The 22,124-nt window shown below is 45.1% G+C and overlaps 1 pseudogene; it reads left to right on the top strand.

Annotated features, from left to right (window-relative positions):
• Window positions 1–108: 108 nt before the first annotated feature.
• On the top strand, window positions 109–2,898 carry LOC136513037 (phosphoglycerate kinase, chloroplastic-like; annotated as a pseudogene).
• The last annotated feature ends 19,226 nt before the right edge of the window (window positions 2,899–22,124 follow it).

Raw genomic sequence — 22,124 nt, 5'->3', positions numbered from 1 at the left:
TTTGTTGTATAGGCCAAACGAACAGCGCGATGCATCGCATCGCCGTCTCCTCCCCCACACACCCACCGGAACCGTCGTCCCGACCTCTCGCCAGCGATAAGCCTTCCCCACCGTTTCATCCACAAAGCCCTCTATACGACCCACAAGCCCCTCCTCCTCCCGTGCTCCCGAATCACTCCCTCTCGGTCTCTCCGCTCCACCCGCCGCCGCCGCCGCCCGAATCCCAATGGCGTCCGCGGCCGCCCCGCCAACCTCCCTCTCCCTCGCGGCCCGCGCGGCCACCAGGGCGGCCACCGCCGCCGCCGCCGCCCCGCTGCTCAGGGGAGGCCTCGCCGCGGCGTGCCAGCCGGCGCGGTCGCTGGCGTTCGCTGGCGGGCGACGCGCGGCTCGCGGTCCACGTCGCGTCGCGGTGCCGGCAGGCGTCCTCCGCGCGCGGCACGCGGGCCATGGCCACCATGGCCGAAGAAGAGCGTCGGGGACCTCACGGAGGCCGACCTCGAGGGGAAGCGCGTCTTCGTGCGCGCCGACCTCAACGTGCCGCTCGACGAGAACCAGAACATCACCGACGACACCCGCATCCGGGCCGCCGTCCCCACCATCCAGTACCTCCTCAGCAAGGGCGCCAAGGTCATCCTCTCAAGCCACTTGGTGAGTTCCCGGCCCTCCAGCCTTCCCGTATCTCATCTGATTTGGGGAAGTAATGCTCTTCGCACGCATAGGCAATGTAGGAATTCAGTACTCCTTGGATCCAGGTGTTTGTGATAATCTGATTTGCTTTGGTCAAGTAATACACTGGCTATTAGTTGTGATTTTGCTTCCTGTGTTATATGATTTTAGCTTATCTTCAACATAGCTAATTATCACTTCTATTTTATTTTTGGGCACAAACTGGGAATTGCTGCAAAGGTGAAAGAGAATCCTTTTAGGGGAAAAAAAACTTACAAAAGTAGAAAAAACTGATCTTTTAGTTCAGCGTTTGTTTGTGACTTCTATTTTAGAAAACTGGAACCTAGCTGTTGCTCTCCGCATACACTCACAATGTGGGAGCCAAGGACCTGCACAGTGATACTGTTTAATCAAATTTGTGATTTTGTATATGCACACTGGCTATTAATTGCAGATTTGCTTCTTATGTTCAATGATAATTTTATGAAAGATAGCTGAACCAATTTATTTTTCTCAGATAGCTGCTTAATTTTCTTTTCATCCAATTATGGTTAATATCCCCCCTTTTGCTCTGGATGTGCAGGGTCGCCCTAAGGGTTTTACACCCAAGTTTAGCTTAGGTCCCATTGTAGGACGGTTGTCTGAGCTTCTTGGCATTCAGGTATTGATTTATTCTACATCATTGGTACTTCTAATTAAGTCACATGTGCTAATTGATTGTTCTGACTAAAGCGTATCTATACCCACAAATAGGTGCAAAAAGCCGACGATGTTATTGGCCCTGAAGTTGAGAAGCTGGTGGCCGCCTTGCCCAATGGTGGGGTTTTGCTCCTTGAGAACGTAAGATTCTACAAGGAAGAGGAGAAGAATGACCCAGAGTTTGCACAGAAGCTTGCCTCCCTAGCAGATCTTTATGTCAATGATGCATTTGGAACAGCCCACAGGGCACATGCATCGACTGAGGGAGTTACCAAGTTTTTGAAGCCTTCTGTTGCAGGGTTCCTTTTGCAGAAGGTTATCTTTCTATTTTCTTTGTTTACATGTTCCATTTTGTAACTCAGGAAACTATGAAAGATGGGATCAAAGGAAAAAAAATGCTACATAAAACAGAAAATTGTGATTATTTTCTCTTTCCCCTCAATCTCAATCTGATCCTTATATTTAACAAAATCAATGTGCAGGAACTTGACTACCTTGTCGGAGCTGTTTCAAGCCCTAAACGCCCATTTGCTGCCATCGTGGGTGGTTCAAAGGTGTCATCCAAGATCGGGGTTATTGAATCCCTGTTGGAAAAGTGTGATATCCTTCTCTTGGGTGGTGGTATGATCTTCACATTTTACAAGGCACAAGGTCTCTCTGTTGGTGCTTCATTGGTTGAGGAAGACAAACTTGATCTTGCAACATCTCTCCTTGCAAAGGCTAAGGAAAAGGGTGTCTCCCTTTTGTTGCCAACTGATGTTGTTATTGCTGATAAGTTTGCCCCTGATGCTAACAGCCAGGTTTGTTGCATCTTCTCCTTTCCTAATCAGCAGATCTTTTGTAGTGAAGTTGAAGCATCTCTCGGTTCTGCATAGGAAGAAACTTGACCATATAATTTTTTTACAGACTTGTTCCAGCATCTGCAATCCCGATGGTTGGATGGGGCTGGATATTGGCCCAGATGCTGTTACTTCATTCAACGCAGCCCTGGATACATGCCAGACGGTCATCTGGAACGGGCCCATGGGTGTTTTCGAATTTGACAAGTTTGCTGTAGGAACTGAGGTAAAGCACTGCTCAAACATGCTTGATGCAGCTTAGCTATCGAACTGAGGACTGAGGAGAGGTTACAATGAAAGAAACCTAACCCTGATATCTCTTTTCTAGGCTGTGGCAAAGAAGTTGGCAGAACTTAGCGCCAAGGGTGTCACAACTATCATTGGAGGTGGAGACTCTGTCGCCGCCGTTGAGAAGGTGGGAGTTGCTGACGTTATGAGCCACATTTCCACGGGAGGTGGTGCCAGCTTGGAATTGTTGGAAGGAAAGGAGCTTCCAGGAGTTGTCGCATTGATGAAGCCGTCCCTGTGGCTGTATGAAGCAAGCTTTCATTTTGTTTCATCTTCATCTTCACGTGCCATTGTATACTTGCTACATTCTTGCTTGCTCCTCGTCAGCCGCTCTAAATGAAGAGATCAATGTGTTTATAGAGCTACTGGAAATCGTTTGAACAACGAAACAAATAATACGTGCTTACTGGGTCATCTTTCCTCGCTAACGAGGGTACGACTCCGGATATCCACGACAGATTATCAGCCTGTTCGGTAGGCCGTAAACGATCGTATACGATCGTGGATTATAAGCTGGAACAATATTTTTTTCTCACACTAAATCAGTCAAGTAGTAAATAATCCACGATCCAGCCCAGCCAGTCGAACAGGCTGTATATGGGCTGCGCCGTCAGGAGTGGTTCAGCCCACAAGACGAAGATTTACGGTGTACAATACTGCTCGGCGTGTAACGCAAAACATAAGAGCGATATCCTGAAGATACTACGAGATCTGTTAGCATATGCTCGATCATGTGGTTCATGTAATCTGTTATTACTTAACGGTTATCTTCTAGATCTAACCAACTTATAATCCTACCCCCGGCTATATAAGGCGGGTAGGGGACTCTCTCAAAACACACGCAATATCATACGATAGCCAATACAAACTAACAGACTACATGAGTAGGGTATTACGTCGTGCAAACGGTCCGAACTTGTCTAACTCTTGTGTCTCTGTTGCCTTCTTGTTCTTGATTACGTGCACCTCTGCCGATCAATCTATCTTCGCGGGATACTCCTCGGAGGACTCCTGACGATATTTTGTCGACAGTTGGCGCGCCAGGTAGAGGTGTGCGTGTGAAAGGTCCTAATGGCTAGAGAGGGGGTGAATAGCCTATTAAAAAATTTCTACAACAACACTTAACAAACCGGTTAGATAATTATGAGGCAAAGCAAGTGTTGCGCTAGCCTACTAAAAATACAAACCACCTACCACAATTTTAGTTTCTATAGTTTTTTTTACATAATGGCTATGTCACTACACTAAGTTAGTGTGCTCTCAACGACTAACTAAAGAGCCACACTAACCAAACTAACAAGCTCTCATAACTAGCTACACTAAAAGCTTGATAACTAGTTTGCGATAATGTAAAGAGAGAGAGAGAGTAAGATGGTTATACTGCCGTGTCGAGGAATGAACCAATCAATCACAAGAATCAATATCAATAAAGCACAATCACCTCGGAATCAAATGATGACACAATGATTTTTTTTCGAGGTTTACTTGCTTGTCGGCAAGCTAGTCCTCGTTATGGTGATTCACTCACTTGGAGGTTCACGCGCTAATTGGCATCACACGCCAAACCCTCAATAGGGTGCCGTACAACCAACATAAGATGAGGATCACCCAAGCCACGAGCAATTCACTAGAGTACCTTTTGGCTCTCCGCCGGGAAAATGTCAAGAACCCCTCACAATCATCACGATTGAAGCCGGAGACAATCACCAACCTCCGCTAGACGATTCTCGTTGCTCCAACCGTCTAGGTGGCGGCAACCACTAAGAGTAACAAGCGAATCCCGCAGCGAAACACGAACACTAAGTGCCTCTAGATGCAAACACTCAAGCAATGCACATGGATTCACTCTCAATCTCAAAAAGATGTTGAATCAATGATGGAGATGAGTGGGAGAGCTTTGCCTAAGCTCACAAGGTTGCTATGTCAATGCAAATGGCCAAGAGAGTGAGCTTGAACCGGCCATGGTGCTTAAATAGAAGCCCCCACGAAATAGAGCCATTGGCTCTCCAGTCCGCTGAAAATCGAGGCAACCGGACGCACTGGTCGGTTTGACCGGACGTAGGACCCCAACGTCCGGTCGCACGATGCACGCCACGTGTCTCCTGCTTCAAATGCTAATCGCCCGATCTCAACAGTCATCAGTACATTTAAGTTGTGACCGGATGCACTGCTCAAAGTGACCGGACGTAGGACCCCAGCGTCCGGTCGTTTCCAGTAAGTTCCACTCGTGTCCGGTCACGCCCGACCGAACACAGGACCCCAGCATCCGGTCACTTCCAGTAAGCTCCCAGAGGTGGAAATTTGTGACCGGACACATTCGGTCATGTCCGACCGGACTCACCCAGCGTCCGGTCACTCACCATCTTTTTTGTGCGCTGCCACGTCAGCGGGACCAAACATAGCCAGCCAGCGTCCGGTCGAAGACCGACGCTAGTGTCTTCACTGCTTCCACTGACCGGCCGCTCCGGTCTAGTTGAGACCAGCGTCCGGTGCACTCTATGAAACCCTGTCTTTTCTGTACAGGGTGCAGGTGGCACCGTCGGACTGTTCGCACTCTACGGGCGGACACTCCACCAATGAAGTTTCTAACCCTTGCTCAAATGTACCAACCACCAAGTGTATCACCTTGTGCACATGTGTTAGCATATTTTCACAAATGTTTTCAAGGGTGTTAGCACCCCACTAGATCCTAAATGCATATGCAATGAGTTAGATCATCTAGTGGTACTTTGATAACCGCATTTCGATACGAGTTTCACCCCTCTTAATAGTATGGCTATCGTTCCTAAATGTGATCACAATCACTAAGTGTCTCGATCACCAAAACAAAAATGGCTCCTACCACTTATACCTTTGCCTTGAGCTTTTTGTTTTTCTCTTTCTTCTTTTCAAGTCCAAGCACTTGATCATCACCATGGCATCACCATTATCATGCCATGATCTTTATTTGCTTCACCACTTGGAATGTGCTACCTATCTCATGATCACTTTGGTAAATTAGGTTAGCACTTAGGGTTTCATCAATTCACTAAAACAAAACTAGAGCTTTCAGCGTGATGTTTCCAAGACGAACAAGATGGTACACTTTTTAGGCTCTTTGTCCTCTCTAAAGCCTGGCCAAATCTTTATGGTTGGATCGATCTCCTAGGTCATCAATGCTGACGGAGATGGAGAGATCATCAAGCTAGTGCAGATCGATTCTGTGCCAACCACACCAACACCTGCAACGACAGATCCGATCTCAAAACCGCCTCCGAGGTCGTCTTCACCAACAACTCATCGCCTGTTGCCCTGCTACTCGAGGAAGCAGGTCAGCAACGACGATCTGATCACATCCATCGATCAGGTCGGCCAGAAGCTCACCGACTACCTCTACCTCACGGAATTAGCTCTGACCACTCTAGTTCAGCGCCAACCACCTTTCGGTTTCGATCTATCGGAAGCCAAACAAGAAACTCCAGGGGATACGACCACCATCCATTAGGATGCCCTAAGGGACAAATTCACCAACCAGATTAGAAACATCTACCCTCTCACCGACCCGATCGCCGACCAGCTCTCGTCGACTGTCAATATGCTGCAAATCGACCAACATCCCAATGAATCCCTCCACACCATCTTGGAGAAAAATCCAGACTCTAAGTTCTAGGGCTCTACGGAGATTGTCGCCGAAACCGCTGCCGTCCAACCTCCTTTTCCTCCCTTCCAAGGAGGCAGGATTTTTAATGTCAGCGTCGATAGCCCTCCATGGGATGGAGAAACCGATGAGGACAGCGCAGCTCGCATCAACAGAAATGCCAACCGTGTGTAGCACCGAGCGAATGAGGCCGCCATTGTGTTAGCCGAGGCTTTTCACAATGGAGAACAACTCGACTCACAAGGGAGGCCATGCCTACTCTACCGCAACCTTGACGATGAATTCGTCCGTGTTGATGGCCACAATGTCTACAAGACCTCGAGCGCCAACTTGGCCGTGGCCGCCAACGAGCTCGCTCGGCTCGAACAAACGCCAGAGGTCGCCAAGGTCGCTGTAATGCTTAAAGCTGCGCACTGCCAGGTCAACAAGATCCACCAGGATCAGGGACTTTCCTACTCGACAAGCTCGAGTCACCGATCCGCCATGCCAAAATTCAATCGCCGCCCTAGCAGAAGCTATTTCACCAACCAACATCGTGATGATAGACAACCCCTCTAGGGGGGAGCTAGGGGGAACCATATCGACAACCCTCGCCAACACGACCAAGAGGTCAATCAAGATGTCCGAGCACACATCAACAACCTCTGGGATGCATGACGTCATATCGATGTGCACCGTTTCTCTTGGCATGAGGAGGAAGTACGTCGATGTCAAGAATACGAGCAAGAATTTGGTAATCCGGATGTAGCCCTCCAGCCACTTAATGTCGGCAATGCTCCCGATCCCAACGATGATGATCCCAAAGGGCCCCGAGCATTCACGAGAGCACTCTGAACACTCTAGTGGCCCTATGGTTTCAAAATCACTAGGGTCGAGCCCTACGAGGGGCGGATGAATCCCACACAGTGGCTATTGGCTTATGCCATCGCTACGCGTGCCTCCGGGGGAGATACCAGTGTCATGGTGAACTATCTTTGAATCATGCTCATGCCCGACCGCAATGAACTGGCTCACCAGCCTCGCCCAGATTCCATCGAATCTTGGGAACAGTTGAAGAAGGTCTTCATCGACAATTACATGGCTACGTGTACTCGGCCGGGCACCAAGCACGATCTGAATCGCATTTATTAGAAATCATCCGAGCTCCTCCATAGTTACATCTGACGATTTTCTGAGATGAGGAATTCTATTCCCAACATCATAGAAACAGAAGTCATCATCGCCTTGTTAGAGGACTCCATCATCGTGACCTCCGCTCCAAATTCAATCATAAGCCACCAAAGGGGATTGGTGAGATAATCACGACCGCCAATCAATATGCCGACGCTGAAGAGGCTGAAGTTCGCTTCAACAAAGATGTAGCCACTCACCGCCCCAACTCGCCGTAGTGATGACTACCCCAACGAACGACGCCATAGTGACCGCCGCTACGACGACCGCGACCACCATCAGGGCAGTGGCCATGATCGGCCGGAAGGGTCTAAAGCTGGTCAGTATCGCCACCGCCGACCAGACAACATTGTCGCCACCGTTGATGAATCTCGCACCAAACGTAACTATGACAAGCAGTATAAGAAAATCCTTGAAGGCCCGTGCCCTCTCCACAAGAACAATAAGCACAAGATGAAGGACTGCCTTGGCTTGGCTAAGGAGTTCCAGGCCAAAAAGAAGGATGACGGCAACGATGTCGGAGCCAGAGGTCACTGACCACCTGGGGACAACAATAACGCCTTCTAGGATCACAACAAAGTGGTCGCCACTATCTTCGGGGGCCTCATCGCTGTTGAGAATAGAAGAGATCGAAAACTCACCGCCAGCCGGGTGCTCGCCGTCAACACAGAAGATGCTATCGCTGACCCCAGCTATCGCCTCTGGTCTGAGGTTCCCATCACCTTCAACAAGGCTGACCAGTGGGTGGACATCCCTTACATAGGGCGTTTCCCCCTCGTTCTCGATGCAACCGTCAAGAAAGTACTCTTCAGGAAAGTACTCATCGACGGCGGAAGCGCCCTGAACCTGCTCTTCGCTGGAGCCCTAAAGGAGCTAGGCCTTAGAGTAGAAGACCTCACTCCCTCCAACTCCTCCTTCTAGGGGGTGGTACCTGGTAGGGCATCCCGACCACTTGGAGAGATCACCCTCCCGATACAATTCGGCATGGCTAGCAACTTTCGTGTCGAGCACATCAACTTCTACGTCGCCGACTTCAACATCGCCTACCACACCATACTTGGTTGGCCAGCTCTGGCCAAGTTGATGGCCATACTGCACTATGCCTATCTGGTATTGAAGATGCCCGCGCCTATAGGAGTTCTAGCTTTGTGGGCCAACCTCTCCATCGCCTATACCTATGAAACATAGAGTATCTCCCTCGTCGAAGCCATCGACCTCTCCATCCAGATGGCTAGTATGGTCACCGACGCCAAGACGGTGCCCACTGATGACATGGAGATCCTAGCGCTGGAGCCTCCACGTGCCTCCATCAAGTCTAAGAAAACAAAGGAGGTCGGCCTCGGCCTCGACGACCCCACCAAGATCACCAAGATTGGGGCTCATCTCGACCCTAAATAGGAAAGCACGCTCGTCTCCTTCCTACGTGCCAACACTGACGTGTTTGCTTGGAAACCTATAGACATGCCGGGGGTACCATGAGAGAAGATCGAGCACTCCTTGAATGTCTTACCGCCACCAAGCCGATCAAGCAGAAGCTCCGACGATTCACGCTAGACAAGGAGGCTATTAGGGTAGAAATAAAATGGCTCCTAGCAGCCGGATTTATTAAAGAAGTGTATCATCCTGAGTGACTGGCAAACCTAGTTCTTATTCAAAAGAAGAATAAAGAATAGAGAATGTGCGTTGATTACATTGATCTCAATAAACACTACCCTAAAGACCCCTTCGGTTTGCCTCAGATAGACGAGGTTGTAGACTCCACCACTGGCTGTGAACTCCTCTCCTTCCTCGATTGTTACTCTGGCTATCACCAGATATCCCTCAAAGAGGACGACCAAATCAAAATATCATTCGTCATGCCTTTCGGTGCGTATTGCTATACCACCATGTCTTTTAGACTAAAAAACTCTGGGGCGACCTACCAAAGGGCCATCCAGATGTGCCTTGACCAACAGATAGGCCGCAACATCGAAGCTTACATCGACAATGTGGTCGTCAAATCCAAAACCGTCGATAATCTCATCACCGACCTCGAAGAAACATTCGCCAACCTAAAAAGATACCGATGGAAGTTGAACCCTTCAAAGTGCATCTTTGGAGTTCCATCTAACATACTCCTAGGCTACATCGTCAGCGCCCACGGCATCAAACCCAACCCCGACAAGGTCTCCGCCATTACCAATATGAAACAACCGACCTACGTAAAGGATATACAGAAGCTCATAGGGTGCATGGCTACTCTCAGCTGATTTATATCACGCCTCGGCGAAAAGGGACTTCTGTTCTTCAAACTACTCAAGGCTTGTAAGCACTTCTCCTGGTCGGAGGAGGCTGATACAGCCTTCGAGCAACTCAAGTTGTTTTTAATGAAGCCCCCGATCATGACAGCGCCTCAACCAGATGAAACCATATTGATCTACATCGCCGCTACCTCTCACGGCGTTAGCATAGCTATCGTCGTTGAGCATGAGGAGGTTGGACATGCCTATAAGGTGCAACATCCGGTCTACTTCATCAGTGAGGTTTTTAATGAGTCCAAAACTCATTACCCTCAGGTTCAGAAGCTGTTATACACCATTCTAGTCACATCATTGTGGCAGAACCTCCTAAATTATAGGACCCACATGCACCTGTCACTGTCCAACGACCTCTGACGACTATGCATATGTTCCTAGTAACTTAAGAAGACTGTCGGGTGTCCCCGAGGAACCCCGAATCATCCACGATTTCCGAGCAGGATCACGTTACAGGGTCATTGTAGTATTACAACATTTATTCAAATATATGCATCAGAGTGAAAACAGCGGAAGTCTTACAATAACATAATTTACAAACAGTAGTTTCAAACCTTACAAACTAAGTTTGATAGTTATTACAAACCATAGTAGTAGTGGAGTGGCATAATTAATATAGACATATCACACAAAATAAACATCCTGCCCAAGGATCACACATTTACTTCTCATCGTCAGAACGAACGATAGTCATGCAGCACGATCCAAAACAGATCTGCTCATGAGGCTCACCTGCAACAAGGGGTCAACGAACCCTGAGTACAAAAGTACTCAACAAGACTTAACCGAAATAAGAACTGATAACTCAGGAATGCAGGCTCAGGGATTCAAGGTATGGTTTTAGCCATAATCAAAGTTATTTTGCGTAAAAGCTCTTTCAACAAAGTTCTTTATTTCAACAATTTAAACTTCATAAAATCATATACAAAGATGACATGATCCGTAATGAGATCATGAAACTTCATATCCAACACCTTCATCAACCATTCTCAAGTTCTAGTTATTAATTCTACGATGATGAACAGTGAGTTGAGTCTCCATAACCGAGGAGCAACGACGATTCGAACCGATTAAAAACCCAGCTGGGAATTCCAGACCACACGACATATGCAGGTCCCTGACCTACATATACCAACCTACCCTCGGATCCTCTAAAACAAGAACGGGTCCGCGCCACCCGAGAATACAGCACGCCTCAAATCCGGCCACATTCCAGCCACGAGGGTACACGCTATTCCCGCCATCTCTCCACTCCCAGTGCGCGAGTAGCCATTCTCGTAATAGAATTACCAAGTTCAGGCTTACCGGAGTATGTGGTTAGTACTACAAATTCTCACCTCATGCAATTCAACAACGGACGTGCCTTAATCGACACAGGCGGAAAGAACCCGCTCACAAAACCTCCATGTCTTGTGGCTCACACACACCGAGTCCGCCCGGTCTAGATTTATTACTCCACATTCCCATATCACATGCTAACATAGTTAACCAATGTTCCATTTAAAACTTGCAGGTGACAGGTAATCACCCGACTTTCATCGTTCTACGCATAGCTAAGCAAAACTAGGCATATACGAGTTTAAAAACTGGTAATATGGTAAATATGGAATAACAAGGGTGGTAATGCACCAATTAGGCTCTTACTTAACTCCTAATCACTTAATGCAGTAACAGAAAGCAAAAGCGAAATTAATTTATAAAACACAAGGTAGGGTTGTATGCATCCGGGGCTTGCCTTCGTTGACGGAAAAGTCCGGCTCCTGCGTCGTTTCACAAGTATTCGATCCGACCTCAACAGACGGATTAACCTCCTCAACAACTTGATTAACTACCACGTGTTCACCTTCGTTCACTACACGTAATAACAATGCCATGTTTAACATGATGCGGAATACGAAACATGATGCTCGATGATGGATACAAAAATTAAGAATTTGAATACAACTTTCCTTCGCGGTACAGTTGCAAGTCAAACAAACTAAATCTTTTCCATAACACGTACATCAACTGCCAAGGATCATTATCAACAAATGACCCAAGGTCATCACTCAATCCAAAATTTCAAACAAAACCTAAATTATTAAAGGTTACTATTTGCTTTTATGAATTAATTATTTAATTCAAAATTATGAAATAAATCAACTTATTCTAATTGAGCTCAAAATTTTAGTAAATGTTCATTACATGATAACTAAGTGGCAAAACAAATTTCATAATTTTTGGACAAGTAAATAAGCCTAGAAAAATCATGGAAAGTCATTTATTAATTAATTGAGCAATTTTTATCATACCCCAAAAATACTGGAAATCAATATTTCAAATTTTTGTCATATAATATACATCACAAAGAAGTCACACAAAAATTTTCATAATTTTTGGAGCTCTAATTAAATTTACACAAAAATAACAAATTCCAGCACTATTCATATAAATCTGAAAAACAGAAAACTCATTTGAACGCTGAGTCACTGACATCGGACCCCACATGTCATCTTCAACCTTCGCGCGTTGACTACGACGACGACGGCGCTGACCGGCGCAAACTCGCCGACGGTGAATCCAAAGGCGACGGTCAAGGTACCAAAATGACCACATCATCACGGCGCATCGATTGAAGGCACTAGCTAGACGAATTACTACGAGCTACGAGCTTGGCATCGGCCATGGCGGATGCGGCGGCTCGGCGGCACTACGCCGGCGACAGGAGCTCGGTAGCGATTAAATAAACGGTACAGGAAGCACCAGTAGCTCACCACGAACACGACGGAGCAGAGAGCAAGGTTGGAGAAGCAGCGTAGACGCGGGTCGACGTACGCAGCAACGGCGGCGGAGCAAGGATCGTCGGTGATGGTGTGCCGGTGACTGTGGTGATCAAAATGAGCAAGCAACAACGGATTAAGCACCACAGCATCGAGACGAAGCTGGAGCTACGCTAATCAGAAGCAACAGCTCATCGGAGGGCCCTGACCACGGTGAAACGGGATCACCGAAGCTGTTGCCGGCCGCGAAGAAGAAGTACGTTGCGCGGCGTTTCCCGGCGAAATCAGACTAAATTGAGGGGTTAGCTGGACGCGCAAGGAGTAGGCGGAGCTGGAGCATGCTTTGCCGAGGCGGCAACGGCGCTAAGTCGACGGCGAGAGCTCGACGGAGCTGCGGCGGTGGTGACGGGAAAAACAGAGAAGGAAGAGAAACGACGACGACGGCGGCGTCGGAGCTTTATAGGACGGCCAAGGAAGCAAGGAGAAGCCACGGCGACGCCTTTCCCACGCCAGCGCGAAGCCAAGGCCGCCACGCGCGCGCCTGGAACGTCGAAGACGGTCGCCGGCCATGTAGCTTCGGCGGTGGACACTGTTCACTCAATTACAGAATTGCCATTCGGTTTCAAATTCAAATTACTCCCAAATTTGTATAACAACTCAAAAATCTCCAAAAATAAAAGTTGTTCAAAATCAAAAGTTCTACAACTTTGCTTTTATAACCATCTCCTAATTCGGTCTAGATTTTGAAATGAACTTTTGAATTCAAATAGGGAAATTTAACGAATTACGCCTTTTTGAATTACTCAAAAATTTTCTAAACAACTTGAAAAACTCCAAAAACAAACTTTGCTTAACTTGCCAAGCTCTACACTTTTGCTTTTGGGATCAACCCCAAAATATGCTTAGATTTTTAAATGGATTTTCAGGGTAGGATTTAAATGCTGAAAATCGGGGTTTTCTCGAAAAATTCAAAAATCCAAACAAACTTTAAATTTAAGTCAAACAATACAATTCAACACATACCACATGAATATAAACTCATTTTAGTGTATGCATCTCAAAGTTTTCACCAACTGCCAAATGCTTTGCAATGCATATGATGATATGTCAGGTTTTAGTATTTTAAACACCCGAGGTGTTACATTCCTTCCCCCTAAAAGAAATCTCGCCCCGAGATTCAAAGCCATAGAGTAAGTAATGGAAAAGGAAATGTGTCAATCCAAAAAGATCCAGAACTTTTCCATAAAACAACTGAGGTTCTTTTACAAAACACAATTTGTAGTAACCGAGCTCAACTAACATTATTCTATTCTATATTGACGCTAGAAACTCTGGAAACTTTTCTAACAAGTAATCTTCTGATTCCCAGGTAGCTTCCTCTTCTGAATGTTGATTCCATTGTACTTTATAGAACATGATTGTCCGTCTTCGAGTAACACGATCTTTCTGATCCAGCACTCGGATAGGATATTCGGAGTAAGTTAAATCCGGTTCTAGTTCTACTCCTTCAACTTCAACATTCTGTTCAGGCACTCGGAGACACTTCTTCAATTGAGAAACGTGGAACACATCATGCACAGCTGCGAGATGTTCAGGTAATTTCAAGCGATATGCCACTTTTCCATATCTCTCCAAAATTTGATATGGTCCAATATATCGAGGTGCCAACTTTCCTTTAACACCAAAACGGTTAACTCCCTTCATTGGTGATACTTTCAGATATACAAAATCTCCTTTGTTAAATACCAATGGTCTCCGTCGTCTATCCGCATAACTCTTTTGGCGGGACTGAGCTATCTTCAGATTACTCTGTATTTGCCTAACCTTGTCTTCTGTTTCTTTCACAAGGTCAACTCCAAAGAACCTTCTCTCTCCTGGCTCAGACCAACTCAACGATGTTCTGCATCTACGACCATAGAGTGCTTCAAATGGAGCCATTCTAATGCTTTCTTGATAACTATTGTTGTATGAGAACTCGGCCAAAGGTAAGCACTCATCCCACTTATTGGAATAGTTAAGGACACAACACCTTAACATGTCTTCAAGTACTTGATTGACTCTTTCAGTCTGCCCATCAGTCTGCGGATGATAAGCTGTACTATACAGAAGTTTGGTACCTAACGAAGCATGTAAGTGTTTCCAAAAGCTGGAGACAAATTGTGTACCCCTATCTGACACTATAGTCTTGGGTACTCCATGGAGACTCATGATTCTTGCCAAATACATCTTAGCATATTGGATCGTAGGATATATGGTCTTGACTGGAAGAAAATGTGCTGACTTAGTGAGTCGATCTACAATAACCCATACTGAGTCAAATCCCTTTGATGTCTTGGGTAGACCAACAATAAAATCCATACTGATGTCCTCCCACTTCCAAGATGGAATAGGTAATGGTTGTAACTCACCAGCAGACCTCAAATGTATAGCTTTCACCTTTTGACAGGTATCACACTTCGCTATATATCTAGCAATCTCTATTTTCATTTTAGTCCACCAGAATCTTTGCTTCAAATCATGGTACATCTTGTTGCTTCCCGGATGGATAGATAACCTAGTAGCATGTGCCTCATCTAGAATTGACTGCCGCAACTCAGGAACTTTTGGTACCACCAGGCGATCCTTGAACCATAACACATCTTCATCATCTATACTAAAACATTCTGCTTTTCCATCCCTGACTCTTTCCTTGATATGGGATATACCCTTGTTTTCCTTTTGAGCAGCAATAACTTGATCTCGAATAGTAACTTCAACAATTATGTTGGTCAAACTTCCTTGTTGAATTACTTCTACATTCAACTTCTCCATTTCTTGGCATAAATTCAAACCCATTGTTCTCACTGTCAGACAATTACAATAACTTTTGCGACTAAGGGCATCTGCAACCACATTTGCTTTACCCGGATGATAATGTACTTCCAAATCATAATCCTTAATCAGTTCTAACCATCTTCTTTGTCGCATGTTCAACTCTGACTGAGTAAAGATATACTTTAAGCTCTTGTGATCGGTGTAAATATGGCACGTATTACCAAGCAGGTAATGTCGCCAAATCTTTAGAGCATGAACCACAGCTGCTAATTCCAAATCATGAGTAGGATAGTGTTCTTCATGTTGCTTAAGTTGCCTGGACGCATAGGCAATGACTCGGCCTTCTTGCATCAACACACATCCAATACCAATACCTGAAGCATCACAATAAACATCAAATGGCTTCTCGATATCAGGTTGAGCTAACACTGGTGCAGTAGTCAACAACCTTTTTAAAGTCTGGAAAGCCTCTTCACAATCTAATGACCAGACAAACTTGACTTGGTTCTTCAACAATTCAGTGATAGGTTTTGATACTTTAGAGAATTCTGGAATAAACCGACGGTAATACCCCGCCAATCCAAGAAAACTCCAAACTTGATGAACTGTGGTTGGCGGTTTCCAATCAAGCACATCCCTCACTTTGCCGGGATCAACTGCAACTCCTTCAGCTGACAAGACATGTCCAAGAAATTGCACTTCCTTAAGCCAAAAATCACACTTGCTGAACTTGGCATATAGTTGATGTTCTCTCAAGCGGGTCAGAACAATTCTGAGGTGTTCCGCATGTTCTTCCTTATTCTTGGAATACACTAGAATGTCATCAATAAACACCACTACAAACTTGTCTAGCTCAGGCATGAATACTGAGTTCATCAGATACATGAAATGAGCGGGAGCATTTGTCAAACCAAAAGACATCACCAAGTATTCATATAATCCGTATCTTGTGGTAAATGCCGTTTTGGGAATATCTTCAGGCTTTATCTTAATTTGGTGATATCCTGATCTCAAATCTATCTTGGAGAAAACTTTGGCTCCGGCCAATTGATCAAAAAGCAAATCTATCCGAGGTAATGGATACTTATTCTTGATGGTCACTTCGTTCAACGGACGATAGTCAACACATAACCTCAGGGTCTCATCTTTCTTTTTCACAAAAATTGCCGGACATCCCCAAGGTGAAGAACTAGGTTGGATAAACCCTTTCTCAATCAATTCTTGTAACTGAGTCTTCAACTCGGCCAATTCCTTAGGTGGCATCCTATAAGCTCTCCGAGAAATCGGAGCTGTTCCGGGTTGTAACTCTATATTGAACTGTACATCCCTATCGGGTGGTAGACCGGGTAAATCTTCTGGAAACACATCTGGAAATTCACACACTACTGGAATATCTCTAATCTCTTTGACAGCAGTCGCACAAATCTTGCCCACTGATCTTCTCAGGGTTGGAAGTTGAATGAGAAGTTGAGAATTACTATCAGGCAAATTTACTCTTAAGGTCCTATTCAAAGCATCTATAACAGCCTTATGCTGATACATCCAATTCATTCCCAAGATTACATCTATATCCTGATCCTTAAGGATAATCATGGTAGTGGGAAAAATATGCCCACCCAGGTTTACGGGTACCTGGTATACCATTTCCTTAGTACACAGACGTCCCCCGGGCGACTGTATAAAGAAACTTTCCTTTGTTGCCCCAATTGAAATTTCATGCTTCACGACAAATGTTCTATTGATGAATGAATGCGATGCGCCAGAATCAAAAAGTATAACTGCAGGGTGATTGGCGACAGGAAACATACCCATCATCACTGGCTCTCCTTTAGGAATTTCCCCGGCTTGAATATAGAAAACCCTTCCTGTCTTCCTCTCATCTTTGTTCTTCTGAGCATTCTGATTGGGGTTCTTGTTTGATGCTTGACCCTGTTGTTGATTGGCAGGGGTCTTCTGATAATTTTGATTAGCCTGCCTAGGATATGGACATTCCCTGGAGAAATGACCAGTCCTTCCACAATTGTAACACGGATAGTTGTGACCCTGTGATGTTGGAGCATTACCACCAGAAGCATTGGTTGATTGTGAGTTCGGATAGGTTGTAGCAGGACGGACATTTGACTGTTGCCCGGCTTGGAACTGTAGCAGACGATAAGGAGGACGATAATGGTTTACTGGATGATAAATCACTCTCTGCCTCTTTTGGTTTCCACCAAAAGGTCCAGACGGCACATTCTTTTTCTTCTTGAGCTCCTTATGCTGCCGATACTTTGCCTCTGAAGCAATTGCAATATTTACTGCCTCATGATAAGTGATATTGGTACAGGCTGTCATCATTGTCTGCAGTTTGGTATTCAGACCCCTCATGAACCATTTCTTTTTCTTGGCATCCGTATTGACATGTTCAGATGCATACTGCGACAGATGATTAAATCTTCCCACATACTGCATTACGGTTTGATCTCCTTGCTTCAAAGCAAGGAATTCATCCAGCTTCATAGCCATCACTCCTTCCGGGATATAATGGGCTCTGAAAGCAGTGCGAAATTCTGTCCAAGTTAATGGAATGCCTGCGGGCTGCATGGCCATCAGATTTGCATACCAAGCACCAGCTGCACCTCTAAGTTGCTGGGCAGCAAACACCGGTTTCTGAAACTCTGTGCAGTGAATAAGATCAAATTTCTGCTCCATGGTCCTAAGCCAGTCATCAGCCTCCAGTGGTTCATCTGCCTTGGTGAACACCGGGGGTTTTGTATCCGTGAAATCCACATAGGTAGCCTCATGCCTGTTATAATTGCGGCCACGGTTTCCATGCATCTGATTCTGATTACTTTGAGCCATCTCATGAAGCAAACGAGAATTTTCCACAGTCACATTGACTAATGCAGCGATAGCATCAGCCAGATTGGTCGGCATTGGTGGTGGGTTGGGGATATCATCATCATCTTGTGAAGTACCAGGAATATGCGATCCCCGCGTACGACGCATCTGTTCATAACAAACCAAACTTTATTCACAAGTCTTTATTCAAAGATCAAAGAGCTTACTACCCGCATTACATCGATGCCACTTATTTAAACACAAGAACACATCTAAACAAGACTACTAGCTTAACTAGATCTTCTATTACACAACTCTACTCTTTTCCGTGATTACTTCAAACTTCAGGCTCGGTATCCATTCCGGAATTGTTACCGCCTTCATCATCACTTTCATCTATCATTACTAATTCTTCAGGATCTTCTTCTTCTTCTTCCTCTTCTGATTCACTTTCATCAGCAAGGATGACACCTGGGTCCATGGCATCAGCTTGAGGCTCATGATTCGGGTTTAGTAGATTGCTAAGCCTATGAACTTCCTCATGTAGATAGGTATTATGTTCTTCTAAATCTTCTACATAGAATTCTAGCTCATGAGTTCTAGCTCTAGCTACATCTTCCCTATGCCAAGCCTCATTTCGTCCCTCCACCGTACGAACTAACATGCTTTCGCAGTTCCTATGTGCGGTGGTGAGACGCATCAATTGATCCTGTAATTCTCCTAACTGTATAGCATCCAAAGCCCTATCTCTAGTAGCTTGTGCTAATTCTGCAGAAAATCCTCTGTAACTCTGCTTGGGGATCAGGCCTAGAACTGCTACTGCTAGCACCATCATTTCTAGGGGCAAGTTGGTGACGTAGGAACTCCTTTAGGCCCAGTGGACTTATGGGGCGTCATCTTGGCACGAGCCATACTGTAGGAAACCAATTTAATCCAAGTAAGACCATTTGATCAAAGTCTAAAGAGCAGCTATGATGGATTACATTACTCAAACCAGTCTCACTACTCAACTCCAGACTAATAGGTGAAGGAAGTAACGAGTGAATTAATAATGATGCATGAATCGTTCTTACGAACAAAAACATCAAAGTTTATAATGCACATAAACAACATTTATTTTTATATAGGGCATAGTAAGATTACTACTCCACCACACAAGACCCTTTTAATCAAATAAGGAATGGTGAGAAAGAAACAAGATAAGTCAGAAGCAATTTGGACCAAATTATCAAGTTAAATTTAGTCATCCAAATCCTTTTGAAGTTTTTGTAAAACAATACAACAAAAACCTTGTAACGATGGCTCCGATACCATTCTGTGGCAGAACCTCCTAAATTATAGGACCCACATGCACCTGTCACTGTCCAACGACCTCTGACGACTATGCATATGTTCCTAGTAACTTAAGAAGACTGTCGGGTGTCCCCGAGGAACCCCGAATCATCCACGATTTCCGAGCAGGATCACGTTACAGGGTCATTGTAGTATTACAACATTTATTCAAATATATGCATCAGAGTGAAAACAGCGGAAGTCTTACAATAACATAATTTACAAACAGTAGTTTCAAACCTTACAAACTAAGTTTGATAGTTATTACAAACCATAGTAGTAGTGGAGTGGCATAATTAATATAGACATATCACACAAAATAAACATCCTGCCCAAGGATCACACATTTACTTCTCATCGTCAGAACGAACGATAGTCATGCAGCACGATCCAAAACAGATCTGCTCATGAGGCTCACCTGCAACAAGGGGTCAACGAACCCTGAGTACAAAAGTACTCAACAAGACTTAACCGAAATAAGAACTGATAACTCAGGAATGCAGGCTCAGGGATTCAAGGTATGGTTTTAGCCATAATCAAAGTTATTTTGCGTAAAAGCTCTTTCAACAAAGTTCTTTATTTCAACAATTTAAACTTCATAAAATCATATACAAAGATGACATGATCCGTAATGAGATCATGAAACTTCATATCCAACACCTTCATCAACCATTCTCAAGTTCTAGTTATTAATTCTACGATGATGAACAGTGAGTTGAGTCTCCATAACCGAGGAGCAACGACGATTCGAACCGATTAAAAACCCAGCTGGGAATTCCAGACCACACGACATATGCAGGTCCCTGACCTACATATACCAACCTACCCTCGGATCCTCTAAAACAAGAACGGGTCCGCGCCACCCGAGAATACAGCACGCCTCAAATCCGGCCACATTCCAGCCACGAGGGTACACGCTATTCCCGCCATCTCTCCACTCCCAGTGCGCGAGTAGCCATTCTCGTAATAGAATTACCAAGTTCAGGCTTACCGGAGTATGTGGTTAGTACTACAAATTCTCACCTCATGCAATTCAACAACGGACGTGCCTTAATCGACACAGGCGGAAAGAACCCGCTCACAAAACCTCCATGTCTTGTGGCTCACACACACCGAGTCCGCCCGGTCTAGATTTATTACTCCACATTCCCATATCACATGCTAACATAGTTAACCAATGTTCCATTTAAAACTTGCAGGTGACAGGTAATCACCCGACTTTCATCGTTCTACGCATAGCTAAGCAAAACTAGGCATATACGAGTTTAAAAACTGGTAATATGGTAAATATGGAATAACAAGGGTGGTAATGCACCAATTAGGCTCTTACTTAACTCCTAATCACTTAATGCAGTAACAGAAAGCAAAAGCGAAATTAATTTATAAAACACAAGGTAGGGTTGTATGCATCCGGGGCTTGCCTTCGTTGACGGAAAAGTCCGGCTCCTGCGTCGTTTCACAAGTATTCGATCCGACCTCAACAGACGGATTAACCTCCTCAACAACTTGATTAACTACCACGTGTTCACCTTCGTTCACTACACGTAATAACAATGCCATGTTTAACATGATGCGGAATACGAAACATGATGCTCGATGATGGATACAAAAATTAAGAATTTGAATACAACTTTCCTTCGCGGTACAGTTGCAAGTCAAACAAACTAAATCTTTTCCATAACACGTACATCAACTGCCAAGGATCATTATCAACAAATGACCCAAGGTCATCACTCAATCCAAAATTTCAAACAAAACCTAAATTATTAAAGGTTACTATTTGCTTTTATGAATTAATTATTTAATTCAAAATTATGAAATAAATCAACTTATTCTAATTGAGCTCAAAATTTTAGTAAATGTTCATTACATGATAACTAAGTGGCAAAACAAATTTCATAATTTTTGGACAAGTAAATAAGCCTAGAAAAATCATGGAAAGTCATTTATTAATTAATTGAGCAATTTTTATCATACCCCAAAAATACTGGAAATCAATATTTCAAATTTTTGTCATATAATATACATCACAAAGAAGTCACACAAAAATTTTCATAATTTTTGGAGCTCTAATTAAATTTACACAAAAATAACAAATTCCAGCACTATTCATATAAATCTGAAAAACAGAAAACTCATTTGAACGCTGAGTCACTGACATCGGACCCCACATGTCATCTTCAACCTTCGCGCGTTGACTACGACGACGACGGCGCTGACCGGCGCAAACTCGCCGACGGTGAATCCAAAGGCGACGGTCAAGGTACCAAAATGACCACATCATCACGGCGCATCGATTGAAGGCACTAGCTAGACGAATTACTACGAGCTACGAGCTTGGCATCGGCCATGGCGGATGCGGCGGCTCGGCGGCACTACGCCGGCGACAGGAGCTCGGTAGCGATTAAATAAACGGTACAGGAAGCACCAGTAGCTCACCACGAACACGACGGAGCAGAGAGCAAGGCTGGAGAAGCAGCGTAGACGCGGGTCGACGTACGCAGCAACGGCGGCGGAGCAAGGATCGTCGGTGATGGTGTGCCGGTGACTGTGGTGATCAAAATGAGCAAGCAACAACGGATTAAGCACCACAGCATCGAGACGAAGCTGGAGCTACGCTAATCAGAAGCAACAGCTCATCGGAGGGCCCTGACCACGGTGAAACGGGATCACCGAAGCTGTTGCCGGCCGCGAAGAAGAAGTACGTTGCGCGGCGTTTCCCGGCGAAATCAGACTAAATTGAGGGGTTAGCTGGACGCGCAAGGAGTAGGCGGAGCTGGAGCATGCTTTGCCGAGGCGGCAACGG

The sequence above is a fragment of the Miscanthus floridulus genome, chromosome 16 (genome assembly GCF_019320115.1).
Source record: "Miscanthus floridulus cultivar M001 chromosome 16, ASM1932011v1, whole genome shotgun sequence".
Taxonomy (NCBI): domain Eukaryota; kingdom Viridiplantae; phylum Streptophyta; class Magnoliopsida; order Poales; family Poaceae; genus Miscanthus; species Miscanthus floridulus.
This window is presented reverse-complemented; position numbering and strand designations above follow the sequence as displayed.